Genomic DNA, 22352 nt, shown 5'->3' on the forward strand with positions numbered 1-22352 from the left:
CCCTGGTCTGATATAACTTAGTTTCTGCTGAGGTGCTGCCTGGTGGTAGAGTCAGAGTTTGAATCCATGGACCCAACCTGCCTTGTGTCAGCAGTCCAGGCTGGTAGTGGTGGTGTAATTTGTGTGGAGAACGTATTCTTGACTCATTTTAATCCCAATCAATCATGGTCTGAATCCCACAGTCTATCTGAGTATTGTTGCTGACCATGTTCATCCCTTCATAGCCACAGTTTACCATCTTCTAATGGCTACTTCCAAAAGGATAATGCTCCATGTCACAAAGCAAAAGTCATCTCAAACCAGTCTTATGAACATGACAGTGAGTTCAATGAACTTCAGTGGCCTCCCCAATCTCCAGACCTGGATCCAGTAGAACACCTTGGGGATGTAGTAGAACAGGAGATTGGCAGCATGAATGTGCAGCTGACAGATCTGCAACGATGTGATGCAGCCATGCCAACATGGAGCAGAGTCTAAGAGGAAGGTTTCTAACATCTGGCGGATCCATGACATGAAGAACTGAGGCTGTTTGAGAGCAAAGGGAGGAACTACCCAATGTTAGTGTGGTGTTCCTGATGTAGTGTTAGCTGTATATTAATTCAAAATAAAAATTAGGGCTGTCAATCGATTAAAATATTTAATCGCGATTAATCGCATGAGTGATCATAGTTAATCATGATTTTTAATCTGTTCTAAATGTACCTTAAACTGATTGTAATACTCCTTTCAACATGAGAATAGACAAATGCTTTCTTTATGCAAAAAAATCATGTTTATTTATTGCTACAATGAGAGATACTCTCAGTTCAAGTAACTAACGTGCAAACTGCATCGTAAAACAAGATGCTGAAATAAATATGGTTTGCTTCATGCAAGGAGGGGGCGCCGGGCTCTCTGCATCCGCTGTGTGCTTGGCCAACAGGTGGTATTTGAGACTAGATGTACTCCGGTGGTACGTAAATTCACCGCGACAATAAATACAAATTACTTTTGTCCTGTCAAGAGAGCCATCTGGCAAGACTCTGAAGCTGAACTTGCCATTCAAAATATCTTTTTTATCCATTACTGCTCACAATGGCATCGACCTCGGTGCATTGCTTCCTGATTTCCCGAGCTACGGAGTGGCCCGAGGTTCAAATGTCACAAACGTTAATCACGTTAAAAAAATTAATCCCGTTAAAGGCATGTTGCGTTAACGCGTTAATAACGCGTTAACTTTGACAGCCTTAATAAAAATATAAAAATTTAAAATCCTCCTACTTCTTAAGCTAAATAAAGAAATGATAAGACCTTTGGATTAACAGGAAAATGTGTCAGAAAACTCAAGTTAAGTTGATGTGGTTCTCAAAGGACAGAGATGCTACAAAACATGATGATCTGGATAAGAATAAGATGCATTGGGTGAAGTTACCTTATGTAGTTTAACCCTCAAATGCCTGAGTGCTTTTCCAAACATATATCTTGGGTCATTAACACACACATAAAATTTTATTGTTATGCAACAACTGCATAACTGTCGTTGTACTGTTTTTTGGTTGTGTAGGTTTTTTGTTCCTGTTGGCTTGAAAGTTGGCATGATGTGACTGGTTCCTGTCAGATCTCCCCAAATATGAGGAACCATCTACCATCTGTCCCAGCCTGCCACACCACTCTCTGCATCTGAGTAACTTTTGCCATGACTAGGGTTTTGTGGCATTTGAGAGTCGGTAGGAATGGACTGCCATTTTCTGTTGACCACCACCTATTTTTGTTAGTTAGGGAGGTTAGTGATTGTAATTTGGTTTTGTTATATTTGGGTAGGTTCTAAATAGATTTGTTTGTTTGTTATTTTGGCCTTTGTCCACCCTGAAGCTGGATTACACTCTCAGTTTGCTGTAAAGCACTAAATAAAAACAACAGTTAACATCCACCAGTAATCTGTTCCTGTGACTACGTGGGACTTTGGGAAGATTGGGTACTCATGTGGTGTCTCGGCCACCCCTTGACGAAACATAACAGATCAAATAATGATAATAATAATAATAATAATTCGTGGGTCACACACATACTGTAGGTGTGCAGAAAGGCAGCTGTAGGAATACTTGAGTGACTTCCTCTTAGGGCATGTGTGTATGAACAAATTAAATTTAGCCCTGATTTCACACACACACACACACACACACACACACACACACACACACACACCTCTAGAGACATTATAGACAATAATGCAATGACCTTTAGGCCAAAGGAATTGCTCTGCTTCTCTGTCTTTCCTTCCCTGTCCTTAACCTTCAACTCCTTATAGAGGTGTATGTACTGTATATATGAACCCAATTTCATACTTTTACTGCAGTTTTAAAAAGTACAAGACACACTAATCTAATTACTCTTTTGAAGGTTTCTCCATGATCATAAGAGTCAAACTAGGAGATTAAACACACATTTTATGAGGCAATAATTTAATAATAATTAATTCATAATAATTTTAATTTATAATGGTCTTTGTTAGTCTCTTTTTTTATACCTTCAACTGACCTCTGCAGTCTTAGCCAGCCTTTGATGAAAATATCTCAACACTTCAGCAGGTGCACGCTCTCCCAGTCTTGATTACATCCACTAGCTTTCTGTCCTCCAGCTACTGTATCTCATGTGTCTCAGCACTGATCTGTCTTCCGCTATTCGCAAACTCATGCTTGCCCAGAATGATATAATGGAGGTAAAACACACTTCAGCTCTTTTAATTCTATTAGTTTGTGAATAGCGACTACACACCTTTATGCCTGGTAACAACATCAAATTCAATTTCAATCTACACATGTAGCATTACTTTTACCTGACTCTGGCTGCAGCTGGAACTCTAAAAAAGTTTAGGTGTTATGATGCTTATATGCTTTTCACTATTTACATATCTTCAAAATATTGGTATAAAATGAAAGGGCTAGAGTTGATGCCCCTGTGTGAAAATTCCTATCACTGCTTTCCATAAACTATAATTCTGCAGTTTTAAGCTCATAAATCTTTCTCCTAGAGGGAACAGAACTAATTGCCAATGCCCTCCAACAGGTGCGCTTGGCTGTTTACAGTGTGCTGTCAGAGATAGTGACGATTAAACAGTCTAACAGCTTGTGGGAGAGATCATTAATTCACACTCTACCAAATTTAGCAAATGCAATGTTTTGTTTATGTTTGCTAGTTTGCTGGAGCAGCAGTTGAGATGCTGGTAGGGGATATATGGGAAGAGCCTTGTGGCAAACAATGTTAAAGTGAGAGATGTGGGAAAAGTAACCACCGACACCAAGACAAACTCTCATAAAACCATTAATTTCTTAATTTCTGCTTATTATAGTATTTACTGTGATTATTGTGGCAACAAATGAACACTATAGTGTAGGGGTTGGTAAACAGGAGAACCAAAAGAATCAATAATGAAAGTATTTGAACTTACAGACTGCACTTCACAGACATAAAGTCTTAAGCCATGGAACTACAGGCAGGTGATATCTAAAAATAAGGACATTAAAACACACCATGGACTTTACTCCTAAAAAAATTTTTATTGTTTATGACATGCAATACTTTGTAGAATGCATTTGCACTGATGATAGGTTCACATTGTCCACCGCCAACACCAATTACTAACACTGGTATTATTCTGCTAATGGAGACACTTTCTATTGTCTGCTTCTGTCTGGTGAGTTTGAGACCGATCTCATTACTTTGCAGAAAAAAGATTTACAAGGTATTCTTTGAAAAAAGATCAACACACTTCATAAGTTTATTTTGATTTCCTCACCTGCAGAGTTGTATCATTTAGGGTGTCAAGAAAAAAGAAACCTTTTTATAAGTTGGATGCATTAATTGTTCATAGCTTTTAAAACAACAACTAAAGACTTACTCACCTCCAACCCCCAACCTGCCATACCAGAGAAAACTAAATAAAAAAAACAAAAAAAAAAACAAAAAAACAAAAAACCCATAAAAAACCCCAAAAACCAAAAACTAATATTACCTTATATATGTGCACTTGTTTCATTTCAGCTTGGTGTGAGACTCGCTCCAGCAGATTTTTGTCATTTAGAGCAGAGCAGTGCAGAGAAGAGACAGGCCAATGACTTGTTACAATAAGTTCAATTTAAGCTTTCCAGTGTTTAAAACCAAAGATGGACAGACAATGACATCTGAAAATCAGGTCAAAGTATAGGCATGTCAATGGAACAGATTTTACCACCTCTTCCCCCCAAAAGTAGTCAACCTAGAGGAACACTGAGGCAGCTGAAATATCACAGGAGAGACAGTCACACACTGCATCTGCAGGGGGATGAATATCGATCAAATACAGCCAACAAGAGGTCAGTTCAAAATCATTTAAGCTGAGATGCCAGCCATAGGGATGTACCTCAGTACCTTGGTACCTGAAAAATGAGTAACAGACTTGGATATTCTTAAGTTACAACTCACAGTTTGCTGAGTTATTTCAGGTTAGGTAGATGGAGGGAAAATCAATGCCCTGGTCACCCCACATGGGGTCAGATTGTTTTCTTGAGTAATAATTACCATCAGTAGACCTGTTGGTGGCATCTGGAGAGATGCTACAGTTTCATTTTAGCTCTAAAAAGGGCATTTGAACACAGCAGAGCATAATGACACATAATGGATGGTAGATAACTTCAACCATGCATCTGATGTGGAGCTACTTCTGTATTCAGGTGCTTTCGGGAATATCAGCTCCTTATCCTGTTAAACATCACTGCTTTGAAATAAAAATATCAGACACAAAATCTACTCTAAATGTCTGTGGCTGATATCTAGGTGTGTCTTTAACTCAGTAATGCAGTAGTCAATGTCAGTAAGTCAGTAATTATAACAAAATATATAATACAATGATAAACAATGATCTAAACCCTGATATTAAAGTCATGTTACAGATATCCCCAGGCAAAATCGCCCCACTGTGCTCCATTAAAACACTTTTCATTTTAAGATTTTCAGTTTCAGTTATTTAACAGTGAATAGCAGTGAACGATGTGAGGGAGTGGTCATTTTGAATCTGCTTCATTGATATTTAGCAGATGAACCACATCTCTAAAGCACTATTGTCAGTTTAAAACTTGTTGTGTTGATGCTGAGATTAAATTAAATCCTGTCAAGACCCTCCTGCCACAACAGATTCAAACTGTCCATGCTATTGAAAATACTACAGGACACCATAGATACTACTACAGGGAACAACAATGTTATATTTTCCTATTGATGAACTATTCATCTGTGAAACCTACCTACCTAATCTAAATATGTCTAATTTTGATTGACTAGTTGATTGCCTTTATTTGATAAATGAACAGTACAGTACAGAATTGTGCATACAGTCCTAAACTTCATCAGGGTGTCACAATAAAGTTGCTAGACTTATTTACATTGCGGTCCTGAGGTTGAGGCCTGGAGATCTCAGTAGAAAAAGTGAGTGACGTGACTAAGTTGCAGCATCCTTTTTCTTTAGTTGTTTTTTAAAATTATTTAAAGAACAAGCAGTTTGGGATTTCACCTCGAAATTCCCTCGAAGTGTTCCTTAGGTATATGCATATTGTTTATTATATTGTATATTATTATTATTGTATATTATTCCTTGCATATTGTTTCCAGGAAACAGCAAGTTAAAACAAACCAGTCTGCCAACCCCCCCCCCCGCTCCACAAACACTCCTTTTAAATCAATGAAAGGGTTGTGCTTTCTCAAGCACAGCTATTGTTGGTCTGAACGCAGGCAGTAAATTATCACCATTATCATCTGTTCTAATGCAAAAAGCAGGTTCTACCAGCATCTTGTTCTTCAGCAGCATTTTTTGCAAGCAGAATCAACTGTGACTGAAGGCCTTTGACTGTTTGTTGTCCCACGCTGCGGTTTCTGAGGTTATTAAGATATTTTCTGTAATGTATGTATTTAAGAAAACCTAGAGAAAACTCTCACTGGCTCCATTCGTGATTATATAGGGACTTACTAGGTCCATCTGAGGTTGCATTGTGTTTTGTTTCTTCTTCACATGTCAAAGTTTACTGAAAGTTGTACTCTCTGGATGCTCTCTGCGGATGCTAAATTGTTTGCCTAACCACAGCATTAATGGCCATGCTGCAAGAGGTAAGTCAGCACACTTAGGCCTTTCTGCTGTAGAAGAAAATGTAGATGCTCGTAATAAAAGACGAGTGAGGGGAGGCTGGCAACATAACAGGAAGGAGATATAGTCCTCAGGACATTTTTAAATTAACCCCTCGTAAAGTCCTTACTCTGGGTCTGACTGATACATTTGTTCCAGCCTGTGTGATTTGTGTTTTATCATCTTCATGTTTTAAGGCAGAGACTGAGAGAAATAATGTGTGAACTGTATCACCAAACTTAATATTGATTGATTCAGCTTTTTATGGGCACAACATAAAGAGAAAAATACTCTCTCTCTCATCTTATCTTTAGTTGTCTGGCACTCAACTGGCAGAATAATTACAAAACATTGTGTCTTTATATTACATGTTAAAGTTCCTCTTCAGACATGTTTTAAATTATGTAAAAATATTCTGCTATGAATAATATGTTGTTTTGTCCATATAAAAAGTGAAAAAATGAAAAACTTGGTCTGAAGCTCATCTACTCTGACTTCCTCATCATCTGGATCATCCCTTGTACCCTGCCCACCACCTGCTTGCTCCAGGTTGATAATTGTGGGAAACAATTGAAACGAGAGATTGATGGGAAATGAGAGACTAGGAGTGTCTTTTTCCTCTCCACCATGGTTTTAGAAACACAGAGGTTCAAAAACTGAGTTTACTACGGGTGACTAAAAAGCATGCTGCCAAAAAATTTTGATTTCTTTGATCTACATATTCACATTTTAATCGTTTGGGCAAAAACAATATCTTTAAAATCATGTCAATTATAGAAATGTGTTTCAAACAGTTAAAGAAGGTAAGGTAAAGGTAAAAATTGTTTTATTTAATAAATAATAATTCTATATTATGACACTATAATTAATATGGGTTTATATTGTTGTTAAATTGCCTCTGGTCATTAGGCCTGTTGTTTTAGGTTATTAGGCCTGCTGTGTTTGAATGTAATCAGCTCAGTTAGTTAGTACCACAGGGACATAATGTTAATCCTGCAAAAACTCAGCTCACAAAAAACAAGGAAAAAAGCAATAAAATGAGAGAAATGTTACTTAAAATAACATAATTATCCGTCAACAGAACAGAAAATTTTCACTTGCACTGCCATTATGGTGGAGAAGGAGCAGACCACTCTGAGCTTGAAAACTGCTCCTCAGAAACATATGGATGATGTCATGGAGGCTACATCCATCTTTATATACAGTCTGTGATTTTACCCTGTGCTGCTGAAGCTCTGTGATTAGGTGAGCTTGAGCTCCACTTGGGCTGTATGCCCTGAGCCAACAGAAAGTGCTATATTTGCATTTCCCTCTCCTAATATTTTGGAACAAAGTAACTCTCTCCACGTCAGTAAAGATTTAAGCATACACACATGGACAAAATTGTTGGTACCTGTCCGTTAAAGAAGGAAAAATCCACAATGGTCACTGAAATAGTTTGAAACCAACAAAAGGAATAATACATAAAAAATTACTGAAAATTAACTAATGAAAATAAGACATTGCGGACTTCCGGTTTGGACATGGAGTGGTAGGCTGCGCGGCATCAGAGCTCCCGATAGTCAAGGGTAAAAACTCCCCGAAAACTCGAATAACTAGAGCTAACATTCATACTGGCATAAGTGCGACCGGGGAAAAGTTGGAATGGGAAGGAAAACTCGACTCACTCAGACTAGAAACACGGCGACAGACGAAATGGAGGAATCGCTAGCTTGTCACGAAATAGATGAAGACGGCAGCCATGAAACAACACACCCCGCTGAAAGTGAAGCGGATACGGGCTCGGATCTGGAAACTATCAGCAAAGAGATACGGGAATTTAAAACAGAAATAAAAGATGCCCTTCGCTCATTTGGCGAAACACTGAGGCGCGACGTGAAAAAAGACTTGGACGATTTCAAACAAGATATAAACCGGCAATTTACTAAAGTCGCCACTGAACAGCAGCTACAGAGCGGCAAGATCTCAGAGGCCGAGACGTGGATTGGAAAACTGGAACACTGGGCACAGGAAGCTAACGATGCTCTGGTCATCTCACTGAGAGAACAAAAAGCTCTTCAGGATAAGTTAACCGACCTGGAATCCAGATCAAGGAGAAATAATCTCCGTATCTACGGAGTTACAGAGGGAGAAGAGGGCGAGTCTGAGGCCAAGTTTATCCAAGACCTGCTCCGACGCGAACTTCACCTGCCGGATTTTAATTTCCAAATTCAAAGAGCGCATCGGTCACTTGCACAGAAGCCTGCAGACGGAGCTCAGCCGAGACCCATCATCGTGAATTTTCTGCAATTCACTACCAAAGAGAAAGTCCTGAGAGAGGTATGGAGTAAGAAAATACAGCTGGGAAACAAAGTCCTGTCATTCGACCATGACTACACGACAGAGTTTGTTCAAAAGAGAAAGGAGTATAACGCCGCTAAAAGAATCTTTAAGGAGAAAGGCGTCCGGTTTCAAACGCCATTCACCAGGATGAGGATCCATTGGGAAACGGGAACCCTAACCTACAACAGCGCTGAGGAGGTGAAGGAGGAGTTGGAGAGACGCGGACTCGCAGAGAAAACACCGACGACCGCGGCGGCGGACGGGCGGGAGCCACAGCTCCGCACAGCCATGGAGTGGCAGAGAGTCCCCGGAGGAGCCGCTCATCAGCAGCGGGACGCGCCAAGGAAAAGCTGCAAGAGTTTCGAAGATTCTTTGATTAAGAGCGGAGAAATAAATAAACCGGTAGGAATGTTCAGACACAGCCTATGTTTCTAGTCGTCAGAGTAATAATCATCCTGCTATTCCTATGCTAAAATCAAAGTGACTATCGGAGGTCTGGGTTGCGTATTTTTTCAAGGTTTTTTTTTTTTTCAAAGTTTTCACGTTGGACTCATTTAGAATGACCAAAACCCTCACGGTAGGTCTTGTCATTACTAAGTTAGGCCCCTCTTTATCCAAGAGGGCTTTCCCTAGATCCACCAACGGGATCAGACTGCTGGAGGACGGAGAGATCCTCAATTGTTTGGAAGTGCGTCTGTTACGTGTGCTCTGTTTGTTCTACGCCACCGTTTTGGCAATGTTAGTGGGGCTACCGATGCTTTATGTCTTTATTTTTTATAAATGATGCAGTGTAACAATGTGAGAATAGCGTCCTTAAATGTGAACGGCTTAAATAATCCAATTAAAAGAGGAAAAGTAATGGCTAAATTGAGGAAAGAAAGAATTCAAGTGATATATTTACAAGAAACGCATCTACCTCAGCAAGAACACGATAAACTGAAGAAATTTGGATTTAAAAATGCTTTCTTTAGCTCATTTAAAAAAGGTCCAAAGAGAGGAGTTGCTATATTAATCTCCAATTGCGTCAGTTTTGAAATCATTAAAAAAATAAACGACAAAGAAGGGAGATATGTAATAGTAAAAGGTAAATTGGACAATAATCTAGTTACTTTGGTTAATGTCTATGTGCCACCTAACTCTGATCAAATGTTTTTGAAATTACTGTTTGAGATCATAGCCCAGGCAAATGAAGGAATTCTAATCTGTGCAGGGGATTTCAACATGATCCTAAATGCTAAACTAGACACAACTAATAGCAAAATAAGTAAGACTCATCTATTGAAACTTGTCAGCACCTTGCTCGCTGAATTGGGGATGTTTGATGTATGGAGAGAACTCCATCCGTTAGAGAAGGACTACACGCATTATTCAGCTCCACACTCAGTGTACTCCAGAATAGACTATTTTTTCATGAACACAATAGACAGATACAGAGTAGAGGAATGTAAAATAGGGGTAACTGATTTGTCTGATCACAGTATCACCTACCTCAATATCCACTTAAACAGGAGAAATAAGAATACACTATGGAGACTGAATGTGGGTATGCTGAATAACAGGAAAACACAGGAGGAGATTAAGAAAGAGATTAAAGACTGTATAGAGGACAACTTTGACAGTCCAGTGGATTCTACCATACTACGGGACACGGTTAAAGCTGTAATGAGAGGAAGGTTAATAGCGAGGGCAGCTTACCAAAGAAAGACTAGAGAGGAAGACTGTAGGAAGTTGGTTAAACAACTAATAACACTGGAACAACAACATAAGAATAATAATGAAGATGAGCCAGTTTTACAACAAATAATCAGTGTGAGACGACAGATAGATGACATCCTAAGTCAAGAGGTTGAGAAAAAACTAAGATTCATAAAACAGACCTATTATGAGTCTGGCTCTAAAGCAACTAAATATTTGGCAAGAAGACTTAAGGTTCAGCAAGCTTCTCATACAATACATAAGATTAGAGACCCCCTAACAAAACAATTACTGTTTGAACCTGAAGAAATAGATAGGGTTTTCAAAGAATACTATGAAAACTTATACACCCCGCCCACAGCGAGGGGAGAGAGTGAAATCAAAGAATTCCTTGACTCATTGGACTTACCGGCCATTGGAAAAGAGCAAAATAGAAAATTAATTTCCAACATCACAAAAAAGGAACTAAATGCTGCAATTAACAGATTAAAATCAAACTAAACACCAGGTAGTGACGGATTCCCCAGTGAGTGGTACAAAACATTTAGGGAGGAATTAACCCCGCTACTTCTGAATTCTTTCAATCTGACTCTGACAGAGGGCAAACTGCCCCCTTCATGGAAAGAGGCCATAATTTCTGTTATTCCAAAGCCTGGCAAAAACAAAGAGCTTTGTGAATCCTATATACCCATTTCAATTTTAAATGTGGACTATAAAATCTTCACTTCAATAATTTCCAAAAGATTTGAGGATTTTATGTCTGACTTGATAGATGAAGATCAATCAGGTTTCGTCACAGGCAGGCAGACTCAGGACAACATCAGACGTGTCCTTCACATAATCGACCAGATCCAAAGACAGGGCCTGAGAGGAGTTCTGGTGAGCCTTGATGCAGAAAAGGCCTTTGACTGTGTCAATTTGAGGTTTCTGTATCAGGTTTTGGGGAAGCTAGGGATTCAAGATCAGTTAGTACGGTGTATTCAAGGCCTCTACCAAGAACCCACAGCGAGAATAAAACTTAATGGACACCTATCTGACAGATTTAGCCTACAGAGAGGAACTCGTCAAGGCTGTTGTCTTAGCCCCACATTGTTTGTTATCTTTATTGAACCGCTGGCACAAATGATCAGACAAAGTAACATCTTAAAAGGAATCCATATAGGAGCGCAGGAGCATTGCATAGGGCTCTTCGCTGATGATGTCATTGTGGCTCTCCAGGACCCAGATAGGACCTTTCCTTATCTGATGTCAATATTAGAAGACTATGGTAAATATTCAGGCTATAAATTAAACATAGCAAAAACACAAGTTCTTACACTGAATTACTCCCCAGGTCGAGAAATTAGGGAAAAATATAGAATTAAATGGAATTCCAAAGCAATTAAATATCTGGGCGTGGTATTAGCAAAAGATCTCATCAAAACATTTGAAATAAATTATAATAACATTAACAATGATATCAAGACGGATATTGGACGGTGGTCAGCTTTTAACATGGACTTTGAAACACGAATTGAGGTAATCAAAATGAATGTGGTACCGAGACTGTTATACCTTTTCCAATCTATCCCACAGATGATTCCAGAGGCTCAATTCAGACACTGGGACAAACTTATATCCAGATTTATTTGGGCCGGAAAGAGACCAAGGGTCAGGTATAAGACACTCCAGCTACAAAAAGAAGATGGGGGGCTGTCCTTACCTAATCTGAAACAATACTTTTACGCAGCTCAAGTAAAGTTCTTGGTGCGTACATGCTGCCCTATATATCAGGCAAGATGGAAAGACATAGAGGCCAAGATAGAAGGTTTCCGGACTCAGGCAATATTAGGAGATATAGGAAACAAACTGGCTCAACAAAGCAAAAATGATATTATTCAACAAATACTGGTTATCTGGAGCAAGATGGTAAAAGAATACAATATGGAGGGAGACAGCAAATTACTAATTTGGCCTGCTCTAGATTCCAGATTCGAACCAGGAATCAGTGATGCTGGATTCAGGCATTGGTGGGACAAGGGCATAACAGCAATATGCACACTAACACACAGAGGGCTCTTTAAAAGTTTCAGTGAGTTACAAAAAGAATACGGACTAGAAAACAAAGATTTCTTCCGTTACCTGCAGATAAGAGATTACTATGATAAAAGAATCAAACCATCACTGTCCAGAGAAGGTAATGCAGTGATAGATATTCTGACTGAAGCCTTAATCAATGGATGGACAGAGTGAAGGAAATATGTTTAATGGAAAAGATAACTTTCTCTCTCAGATCTAGAGGAGAGATCTTTCCCAGGAAATGGGAGAAATGGACTGCTTTCATCAAAACAATTGAGGACGCTACACGTTAGCAAGTAAAGACATTGGACATTAAATACAAGATTGACAGAGGAGCCCCCATGTTCTTGCCTGTATGTTGTTTTGTTTTAAGTTTTTGACAGTTTGTTGTCAACCTGTTTCCCCTTAAACTGAAAAGAACTAAATAAAAAGTATCAAAAAAAAAAAGAAAATAAGACATTGCTTTTGAATTGTGGTTCAACAGAATCATTTAAAAAATCAAACAAATGAAACTGGCCTGGACAAAAATGATGGTACCCTTAACTTATTATTTTGTTGCACAACCTTTTGAGGCAATCACTGCAATCAAGCAATTCCTGTAACTCTCAATAAGACATCTGCACTTGTCGACAGGTATTTTGGCCCACTCCTCATGAGCAAACTGCTCCAGTTGTCCCAGGTTCGAAGGGTGCCTTCTCCAGACTGCATGTTTCAGCTCCTTCCACAGATGTTCAATAACATTTAGGAGTTCATAGAAGGCCACTTCAGAATAGTCCGATGTTTTGTTCTTAGCCATTCTTGGGTGTTTTTAGCTGTGGGTTTTGGGTCATTATCCTGTTGGAGGACCCATGACCTGTGACTGAGACCAAGCTTTCTGACACTGGGCAGCACATTTCGCTCCAGAATGCTTTGATAGTCTTGAGATTTCATTGTACCCTGCACAGATTCAAGACACCCTGTGCCAGAAGCAGCAAAACAGCCCCAGAACATAACCAAGCCACCTCCATGTTTCACAGTAGGTACAGTGTTCTTTTCTTTGTATGCTTCATTTTTGCGCCTATGAACATAGAGCTGATGTGACTTGCCAAAAAGCTAAATATAGTAGTGTCCTCCTCAGTCGTCTTCTATTAAGTCCACTTTGGCTGAAACAGCGACAGATGGTGCAATCTGACACTGACACTTCGTATTATCCATCTCTTCAATTTGTCATCAATTTTCCTCTTGCGGCCACGTCTAGGCAGGTTGGCTACAATCCTGTGGACCTTAAACTTCTGAATAATACATGCAACTGTAGTCACAGGAACATCAAGCTGCTTGGAGATGGTCTTATAGCCTTTACCTTTAACATGCTTGTCTATAATTTTTTCTCTAATCTCCTGAGACAACTCTCTCCTTAGCTTTCTGTGGTCCATGTTCAGTGTGGTACACACCATGATACCAAACAGCACAGTGACTACTTTTCACCCTTTAAATAGGCAGACTGACTGATTACAAGATTGAAGACACCTGTGATGCTAATTACAGGACACACCTTAGTTTAACATGTCCTTATGGTCAAATTATTTTCAATCTTTTCTCAGGGTACCATCATTTTTGTCCAGGCCAGTTTCATTAGTTTGTTTTTTAAAATGATTCTGTTGAACCACAATTCAAAAGCAATGTCTGATTTTCATTAGTTAATTTTCAGTAAATTTTTATGTATTATTCATTTTGTCAGTTTCAAGTTATTTCAGTGACCATTGTGGGTTTTTCTTTATTTAACAGAAGGGTACCAACAATTTTGTCCATGTCCGAACACAACAAAAACATGTCTCTGAATTGGATTTGTTTGGATTTGTTGTTAAGTAAGTGACTCAGTGCTATGCCATGGTGAAAACATGATGAGCATCAAACAAACAAGGCTGTAATGCCAGTCTGACTGTGATGCAGATGAATAAAAAAAATAAATAAATAAGAAAAAGCCCTTTCACACCTTCAGAAATCTTACACCTTAGGCTGCAAATGTCAAGTGGACTTTCAATACGCAGCTCCATTTCAAATTTATTTCCATGTCATTAGCTCAAATGCCAGACTGTAACATGTATACGTGTCTGTGTGTATTTGTGTGTGTGACAGACAGTCTGTTTCCATCATTCACTTTCGTCAAGGATCAAAGGGTGTTCTTATTTTCAAGGAATGTCTAAGAATGGCAGGGATTACTTCAGGAGCTATCCCGATCACCATACTCTCTTAAACACTACAGGAAACCTCCTGCATACATTATTGAAACACATATAAAGTATAAGTGTTTTATGCTCATATTTTTATCATAAAAATATTCTGATATCAATACACAAACTGAACATCAAAACTACAAGGGGTGTCCCGATAAGAGAAATTTGGTACCAGTACCAATGAAATTCCGCAATTCTTTATACCAAATTTGATACCACGGCAAAAAAAAAAAGCATTATGTTGTGACAGACTGAACAGCGACGACTGTAGCCTACTAATGTTGTGAGCACTCATCTGTTGCTATGTTAGCCTAAACAAGCTAACATTTGCCTTTGTGAATAATGCAAGAGGAGCATTGCTACAACCAGGGTTTAAAGGTGGGGGAACCCTTACATTTATGGGGCCATGGGGGTGGGGGAGCTTGATTGTGATTAGCCAGTAAGCCCAGCCCCTGGCACACAAAGAGGGCCTGAAAAGAAACACACAGGGCCAATAAAAAAAAAAAAAAACTTTATTGGTTTGTGGACCACTAGCCCACTAATGCAGTATGATGGCCAGTCTGTGTCATGCAAGCAGTAGCCCAGCTGTTCATACCAAGCGTCAGCTGTGGATTATCATGGTATTGGCATTAGCATGCTTTTTGATCTAATGGTGTTGATGCTGTAACAGAATTTGGACGTAAAGCACAGAGGGATGAATAAGTGAGTTTTACATTTTTTTTTCCTTTGTGATGAACTACCTGTATAGGTTGAATATTGTATTAGTCAGAGTCATTCTCTGGTGTTTTTTTTTTTTTTGTCCATGTTATTGTGTCCTGTTTGCCAGTCATCATTAATGCAGAATTATGGTAAAAATCTTGAATCATCAGGGTTTTTGTGTGAATATAAGTGGGTTTTTTGTCAGTAGTCCTTCTCTTTTGCAGTGTGTTGTGTGTCAGCTCAAACAGCTATGTCTGGGGTTCAAACCCTGCCTGATGGATTGAAAACTTGAAGGGTGACTACATTATTTTTGTTTTGATTAAATTCTTTAATGTGGAATTGTGGAAGAGCAATGTTTTCTTGATGAGTGGGTTCTTGAGTTGAGCTCAGTTTTATTTTTATTTTATTTTTTTCTGTGATTCTTGTGTTTTTTTAATTTCTAGTTAGCTCTCTTTGCCAATGCCTTTTTCAGTGTTCTCCTATCTTTTATTGCCTCTTGGAAGTTTACTTTTCAAAGTTTTCATCTTTCGAGTATCTTGCGCTTGTTTGTTGTCTCTTTCACCTTCTATAGACGTCTACTGAGAGTTGACTCCTGTATATTCTGATCCAGTGGACTATCTGTGGGAGTTTGTGGGTGTTTATCTTCCTATCATCTATTATCTACTTCCATCTTTGCTTTTCTCTTCTCAGGTAATTCTCCTTTAACTCAGGCTAACTGTATATTTTCTCCCGTTGCATTCCTGCTTCCTCTGCTTCACTCCTCCACCTATGACTGCTGCCTGGCCAATGTATAAAAGGAAGGTCAGAATTTATTGCAATTGGTATGAAATTGTGCAAAATGACTATGAATTTAATTATGTTCAATTTGTTGAAATTTTATAATATGATTATGAAATAGTGCAGCTAAATTCATTTATGGTTTTATTGACTGGGGATAAATATTGTAAGGGAAATACTGCGGGCCTGTGTATAGAAGAAATTAGAGGGAAATTATTATTTATTGTGTTCATAAATTAATAAAGTCTCCACAGAGGATGATTTAGATGTTTTTATCAACAAAACATATGAAGAATGTTACATCAGATGATCAACCCTGATTATTCTAAATAAGAAAATGTTATTTATCCTCAAACACATGAAACTTAGAAATAGCCTTTAAACCTGATGTATATCTATTGACCCCCACCAACTAACTTCAATGATTTCTTCATCTAAACCATCAATCTGTCTCTTAGACCTGATCACAACTATGCTGTTTAAGTAAGTTTTACCCTTAATTAACACTTCTTTACTAGATATGATTAATCTGTCTTTATGAACAGGACATATTCAACAGACCTTTAAAGTAGCTGTAATTAAACCTCATCCAATGATCCAGGTGTTGATCCAGGTGTTTTAGCGTTAGACTTGTATCTAACCTTCTATTTCTCTCCAAGATCCTCGAGAAAGCAAAAGTCAATCAGTTGTGTGACTTCAGAGCAAACATTTCTTTGAAGATTTTCAGACAGGATTTGGATGCATCATAACACAGAGACAGACAGCACTGGTCAAAGTTACAAATGACCTTCTAATTGCATCGGACATATAAGTTGTCTTGTTAGATCTCATGGAGACTGGGACATTTAATTGGCATTAAAGGTCCTATTCATCAGATTGACTTCAGTTGATTGATTTGTAGTTTTGCATGCATCAAGAATTTGCTGAATTTTTGATGCATGCAAAACTTTGACTCAAGGTTCTGTGCTTGGTGTTTGATGTTTTGTCATTACTCTGCATCCTTAATGGTAATGGTACATGTAATAGTAGTTTAAGTAGTTTAAGTGTAATGTAGTTTAAGGTGAGATTCCTGCAGCTCCTGAGCAGTCTGGAAATCAGGGTATCTGGGTGACTGCCAATAGCAAGAGGTGTAGCCCTAAGCTCACAGTTCACACCATTACATGGCCCAGCCTTGTAATAGTTTATACCTAGTCTTGTGTAACTCTAACATCAGGGTGATGACAGTTAATCTAATGTCCACTTAAACCGTTCTTGGATTTCTACTAGCACCAGGCCAACAGAGATTAAATTCTTAGTCACTTTATTCCTGGCTTTCTTTTCCCTCCTCTTTCTACACCTAGCTCAGGTGGATTAAACCAACAAGGCCTGGATGGTTTAATTTCCCTTCTATTCTCCTCTTTCCTTTAATCTTTTCCTGTTTCTTTCTTTCTATATCCAGGCAGACTCATCCTCAAACCTCTGGCTAGTGGAGAGGAATTGTTCTCTTCACATTCATCATCCCAGGTCAACACAGGATTACACTGGTCATTCATATGGTCTATAAAGGACTTTGTAAATCAAAGCCAAAATGTATAATTCTACATGAAATATATGGCACAAATTTAACTGTCTGCTCCAAGAAGACTAATGCTTGCCTTCTGTCTTTGGATTTTTTCTCACTACTTGCCTCCTGATCTGTCCAGGCTAAGCCAGGTGATTGAAGGTCAGCAGACAGGTTTTCGCTTCTTTGCATGAAAAAGACAGAGAATAGCTTCACAAGTCCGAAAAATCACAGTTGATCACTAAAGTACGACAGGTTTTTACACAATGCAAGTGGAGAACAATACCAAAGAAATGTTAACAATAAATGACAGAAATAAAGTAAATGAACATGGATGAAGTCTTGGTTTAGTCCTTGACTGGTTAACACTTCTTTTCACCAGACTTGGTTAAAATATGTTAAACCTATTTTAAACATATGTGTAATTAAATGTAAAAGATGATAGTGCGGTAACATTGTTGCACAATATTTTGGCCTGCATTTTGTGGATCTGTCATTTCCTAATAAATTCCTCTGAAATTACCAGCAAAGAGCCATGTAATTTGGTACAGTGATGGAAAAGATGAACTCATGAAAAAATAGTGTTACCACATTTTTACAGTAGTGTGTGACCTGTCAACAGATGTGCAAATGAAAATGTATCTTGAAACATATTGTGTAATGATATGACAGTTTTTGAAAACTTGATTTCATATCCTGAATAAGATAGGCAAACATCTTTACATAATACGTTGCATATACAAGATTTTAAACACTACTATATACTGGAAAAAAAATATAAATGCAACACATTTGTTTTCACTCCCATTTTTCATGAGTTGAAATCTATTCTATAAACACAAAATATATACTATGACGAAAGGTCAGACTTAGGCCCATTGTAGTGCCATCGCCTCATGTTGCAGGATGATGAAGCTCAAAACATCCCACTTTTTGCATGACCTGTGTAGTCTCCAGACATGTCACCCACAGAACATTGGATGGATCTGTGTGCACAACAGCATGTTCCACGTCCTGCCAATATCCAGCAACTTCACACATTCATTGAAGAGGAGTGGCCAAAGATTCCACAGGCCACAACCAACAACCTAATCAACTCTGCACAAGGGAGATGTGTCGCACTTCATGAGGCAAATGGCACACCAGATGCTGACTCATTTTGTGATCCACGACCCTCTCAACAAAAATGCACAGCTGTAGCCCAGGTCATGTGAAATCCACAGTTCAGTACCTAATAGTTGCCTCTTTGGAAATTAAACTTCACATTTTGAAGTGGCCCTTTTATTGTGACCAGCCCAAGGTACATCTGTGCAGAAATCATGTTGCGTAATCAACATCTTGATATGTCACACCTGTCAAGTACTCATTAACACAGCTTTCAACACATTTGTGAATACAATTCTGAGAAAGAAACCTTTTGTGGGTCTAGCCAAAGTCTAGGTCTAAGTTCTTCTCACTGAAATGGGATCAAAAACAAAAGTATTATGTTTATATTTTTTCTTCAGTGTACCAAGAAACAACTATTTTTATATGCTGTTGTGAGCAGAGAATGAAGTCAAACCCCCTTGACATGTTGTAATCTGAGTATCTCTGAGTGTGCATGTTTGTGCATGTCAGACAGTAATCACCTATTCGTGAGATGGCACATTGTTCAGATGAAAGCAACCTTCCAGAAATTCCTCCACTGAAGAAATCACATTCTTCAGGTACAAAAGCTCCAACAACGAAAGATATAAGCCCAGAGCCAATGCAGACTGGAGCAAATCCCAGGCATCATGCCAGGCATCAGGTCATAGAGTTTTTTAAAGTTTTTATCGGCTCCCTCAGTGTCATTTGTGTGGCCAGTCCGGGGTTGAATCTCTTTCTCAGTCCGACTGTGGAGCCAAAACTTGTCTGGCTTTTCAGAGATGGAGAACCCTACAAGCTGCTGAAGAGTTCCATGCCAGCGTCAGAGCTGCAGTTGTCAATGTAATGGGAAGCGTATTGTAACTGGTATAACTGGAATAAGTCCCGCCCACTTTGACCAATCATCACCAAACTTTATCCCTGCACTCAGCAATCACCCAACATCTTGCATACCAAATTTTGTACAAATCTGAGCCACTGTTATGACATGTAAGGTTTTGTGATTTTTGGCAGCCCCTATCATCCCATTTGTTCCAAATTTAAAAGAGAGACTGTGAATGACCTTCCAAAGGAATATGTTTCATGTTGATAGCATTTTCTTTGACAAAGATATGCAACAATATGTGTTTTTTTTAGGTTGTTAAAAGATTTTGTTTGCTCATAACTTGGGAATTTCTTAAAGCACAAAAATTCTTTTGATAGCTTTTAGTCAGGCACATGTGGAGATGTTATGTGCAAATTTTCAGGCAGATCAGGCTTATACTGTAGGAGGAGCTTGAAAAAGTAACTTTTGCATATGTACCTACTTGGTAAAAAAAATTAGTGGCGGAAGTGAGGATGGCCTATGTCATATGATTAAGCCCCATTCAGGGAATACAACAATATAAGTTTTTTTTTAACGTACCTCTAAAAATGTGTTAGTGGTACGTGATAGTGAGTGAAAACTTTAAATGAGGGAGGACTGAAGATTATATGTGCCCAGTTTCAAGCAGATCAGTCAAAAAATGTAGGAGGAGTTTGAAAAAGTAGGTTTTGAATATTTAGTGAATTTGCAAAAAAAAACTTTCAGGTGGAAATGGGTGTGGCCTAGCTCATGAGATTTAGAGCAATTCACGGAACACGAATATATTAGGTTTTTGAATGTGTGACATATTGTTAAGGAGTTACAAGTCGAAATGTGTTTATCTTGATTATAGTGCCCCCTACTGTTAGGCATGTGTCATTTTTTGCGTCTGGGTTACGTGCCAGCCCCTTTACCTACCTGATGAAAAGCAATGCACTATCTTGAACGGTTTAGGCTGTGCAACCTGTTTTAGTGGTGGAAAATAAAAATAATAGAGGAGAAGAACAAGACTAAAAATCTATATAAATACAATAGGGTTCCCAGCACTGCTGGTACTGGGAGATGGGTTGCCTTGCATATACATCCCCCAGCCCACCGTGGGCTTGAGCCCCTAAAAAATGCAGTTACCACAACTGTTTTCACTTTAGAAGAAATTGATGGTGTCTCAGTTGTGGTGACCAAGGGTTTATTACCTGTACAACAAAAAATATTTATATGATACAATGTCTGTGTGATAAAATATATCCCTTAAAGAGTGCATCACTGAACATAGAAGGTCTATGAAGAGAAATTATATAACTAGTCTTGTTGCAAGACATTTCAATGATAATCACATTTCATTTATATTTGTGTAGGCATATAAGTGATTAACCCCAGCCAAAGAGGTGGTAATGTGATTCTTTCAGGAGGAAGAGGGAAGCATTTTGGATTCTTTAATCTTTATTACTGGGTATGAAGGAGGACTTCACAGGTAGCAAATTTTTACTGTGTTTACAGTTTTTTGTGTTAATTACATATAATATAGTGTAATTAAGTATAATTAAGTATTTGGATCTGCAGTGGTTTGGAAAAGTTTCTTCAAGTTCAAGTGTTCTTGGGGTGGGCCTTTGCCACATCAAATTGACACATTTTGGAGGACATTTTGTCTGACATTTTGTCCTCTGTTGGACATTCCCCACCAGCCTGAGACAACAACTGGCCTGAAGCCACAAGACCATAGGCCTGACCTATCTTTGTAGAAGTTGCATTACATTTTTTCAATTTCCTACATACCCTATTTAAATGGTACTTGTAATGTGTTTTTTGATGACCCTGATGAAAGCCACAAGTAGAAATATTGTGGTCAGATAAAGTTCTTCTGTTTACTGCAAGTGTTGCTGGAGCTCTGACCAAAGGTTTCGCCATTTTGAGTGGAGCAATTACCACTGTAACTCAGTCTTCTACAGAGAACATTATGAGCTATTTATAGCACTCACGTTGCTATACCATTACATATTTCATTGTGTTTATAATGTGCCTGTCTGTTCAATCTGCAGCAGCTTCTGAAGGCCTTGTGTAACATGTAAATATGAGTGTAATAATGTTCCTTACAGAAATACTACAATCCTGCAACATTGCATCAAAGTAGTCACAGTTATCTCATCACACTCACTTCACTTCAGTCATGCATTTATCCATTGTCCACCTCTGTGTTTGTCAATATCAGGTATCTTATTAATAATAACACAGGAGAAAAAAAAGCATCAGTCCTCTGTATGATTGCCGTGTGTGTATGTGTGTAAAACCACAGAGAGCAAGACAGAGCACAAGGGTGCGAGAAAGGGAGAGAGAAAGAAACCGAGATCACAAGTATTGATTTTCTTACTTTTAGTGTAGGTGAGAAGGCGGGCAGGGATTTACCTGGTGGGGAGAGAGCCAGAAAAAATGTTGTTAGAAAACAAGAACACACATATCCAGTGATAGGGCTAGCTGTGGGGTAGAGCAGTGACAGCTGAATTATGGATTTCTGTATTGTGGAGGACAGAGAGACAGGGCGAGAGTCAGCTGGGCTTAGCTTTACCACTGCATTGTCAAACTGGCATACTACACAGACATGCAGGCATCACATTATTCCCTTTAAAGTCTTTATAGTGTGTGTGCGTGCACGTATGTGTGCGTGTGTGTCAGACACAGTGGGCTAGAGAGAGTCCAGGAGCTTCAGCATGTTTTCACTACCTCAGCCAAACTGTGATATATATGCAGGTGTTTCTTGTTGAGCTGTTAACCACTAGGTGTCATGGTGAATGGCAGACTGGAGTTTTACAGTGCGATCAAACGGTCATTATTTATTAGGAAAGTTCCTAGCTGAGTGAGCTGACCTGAAAGTGTCAGAGGTGTGGCCATGATAGGGGCTGATGGAATCCTCTAAACACTCTGAGAAAGGCTTCATCCATACTTCCATTTTCTAAA

At 38.7% G+C, this 22352-nt stretch overlaps 1 long non-coding RNA gene across 1 annotated transcript in view; it reads right to left on the reverse strand.

Annotated features, from left to right (window-relative positions):
- Nucleotides 1–21733: 21733 nt before the first annotated feature.
- The window catches only part of LOC139635775 (uncharacterized), a 184554-nt gene continuing 183935 nt past the window's right edge, over nucleotides 21734–22352 (reverse strand). Inside the window, exon 3 of the long non-coding RNA XR_011694288.1 lies at nucleotides 21734–21803. This is a non-coding gene — a long non-coding RNA (uncharacterized lncRNA). The remainder of the gene's footprint in view (nucleotides 21804–22352) is intronic.

This window comes from Trachinotus anak, unplaced genomic scaffold, assembly GCF_046630095.1.
Source record: "Trachinotus anak isolate AG129_WGS33_773 ecotype Australia unplaced genomic scaffold, CSIRO_AGI_Tana_v1 ptg000019l, whole genome shotgun sequence".
NCBI lineage: Eukaryota > Metazoa > Chordata > Actinopteri > Carangiformes > Carangidae > Trachinotus > Trachinotus anak.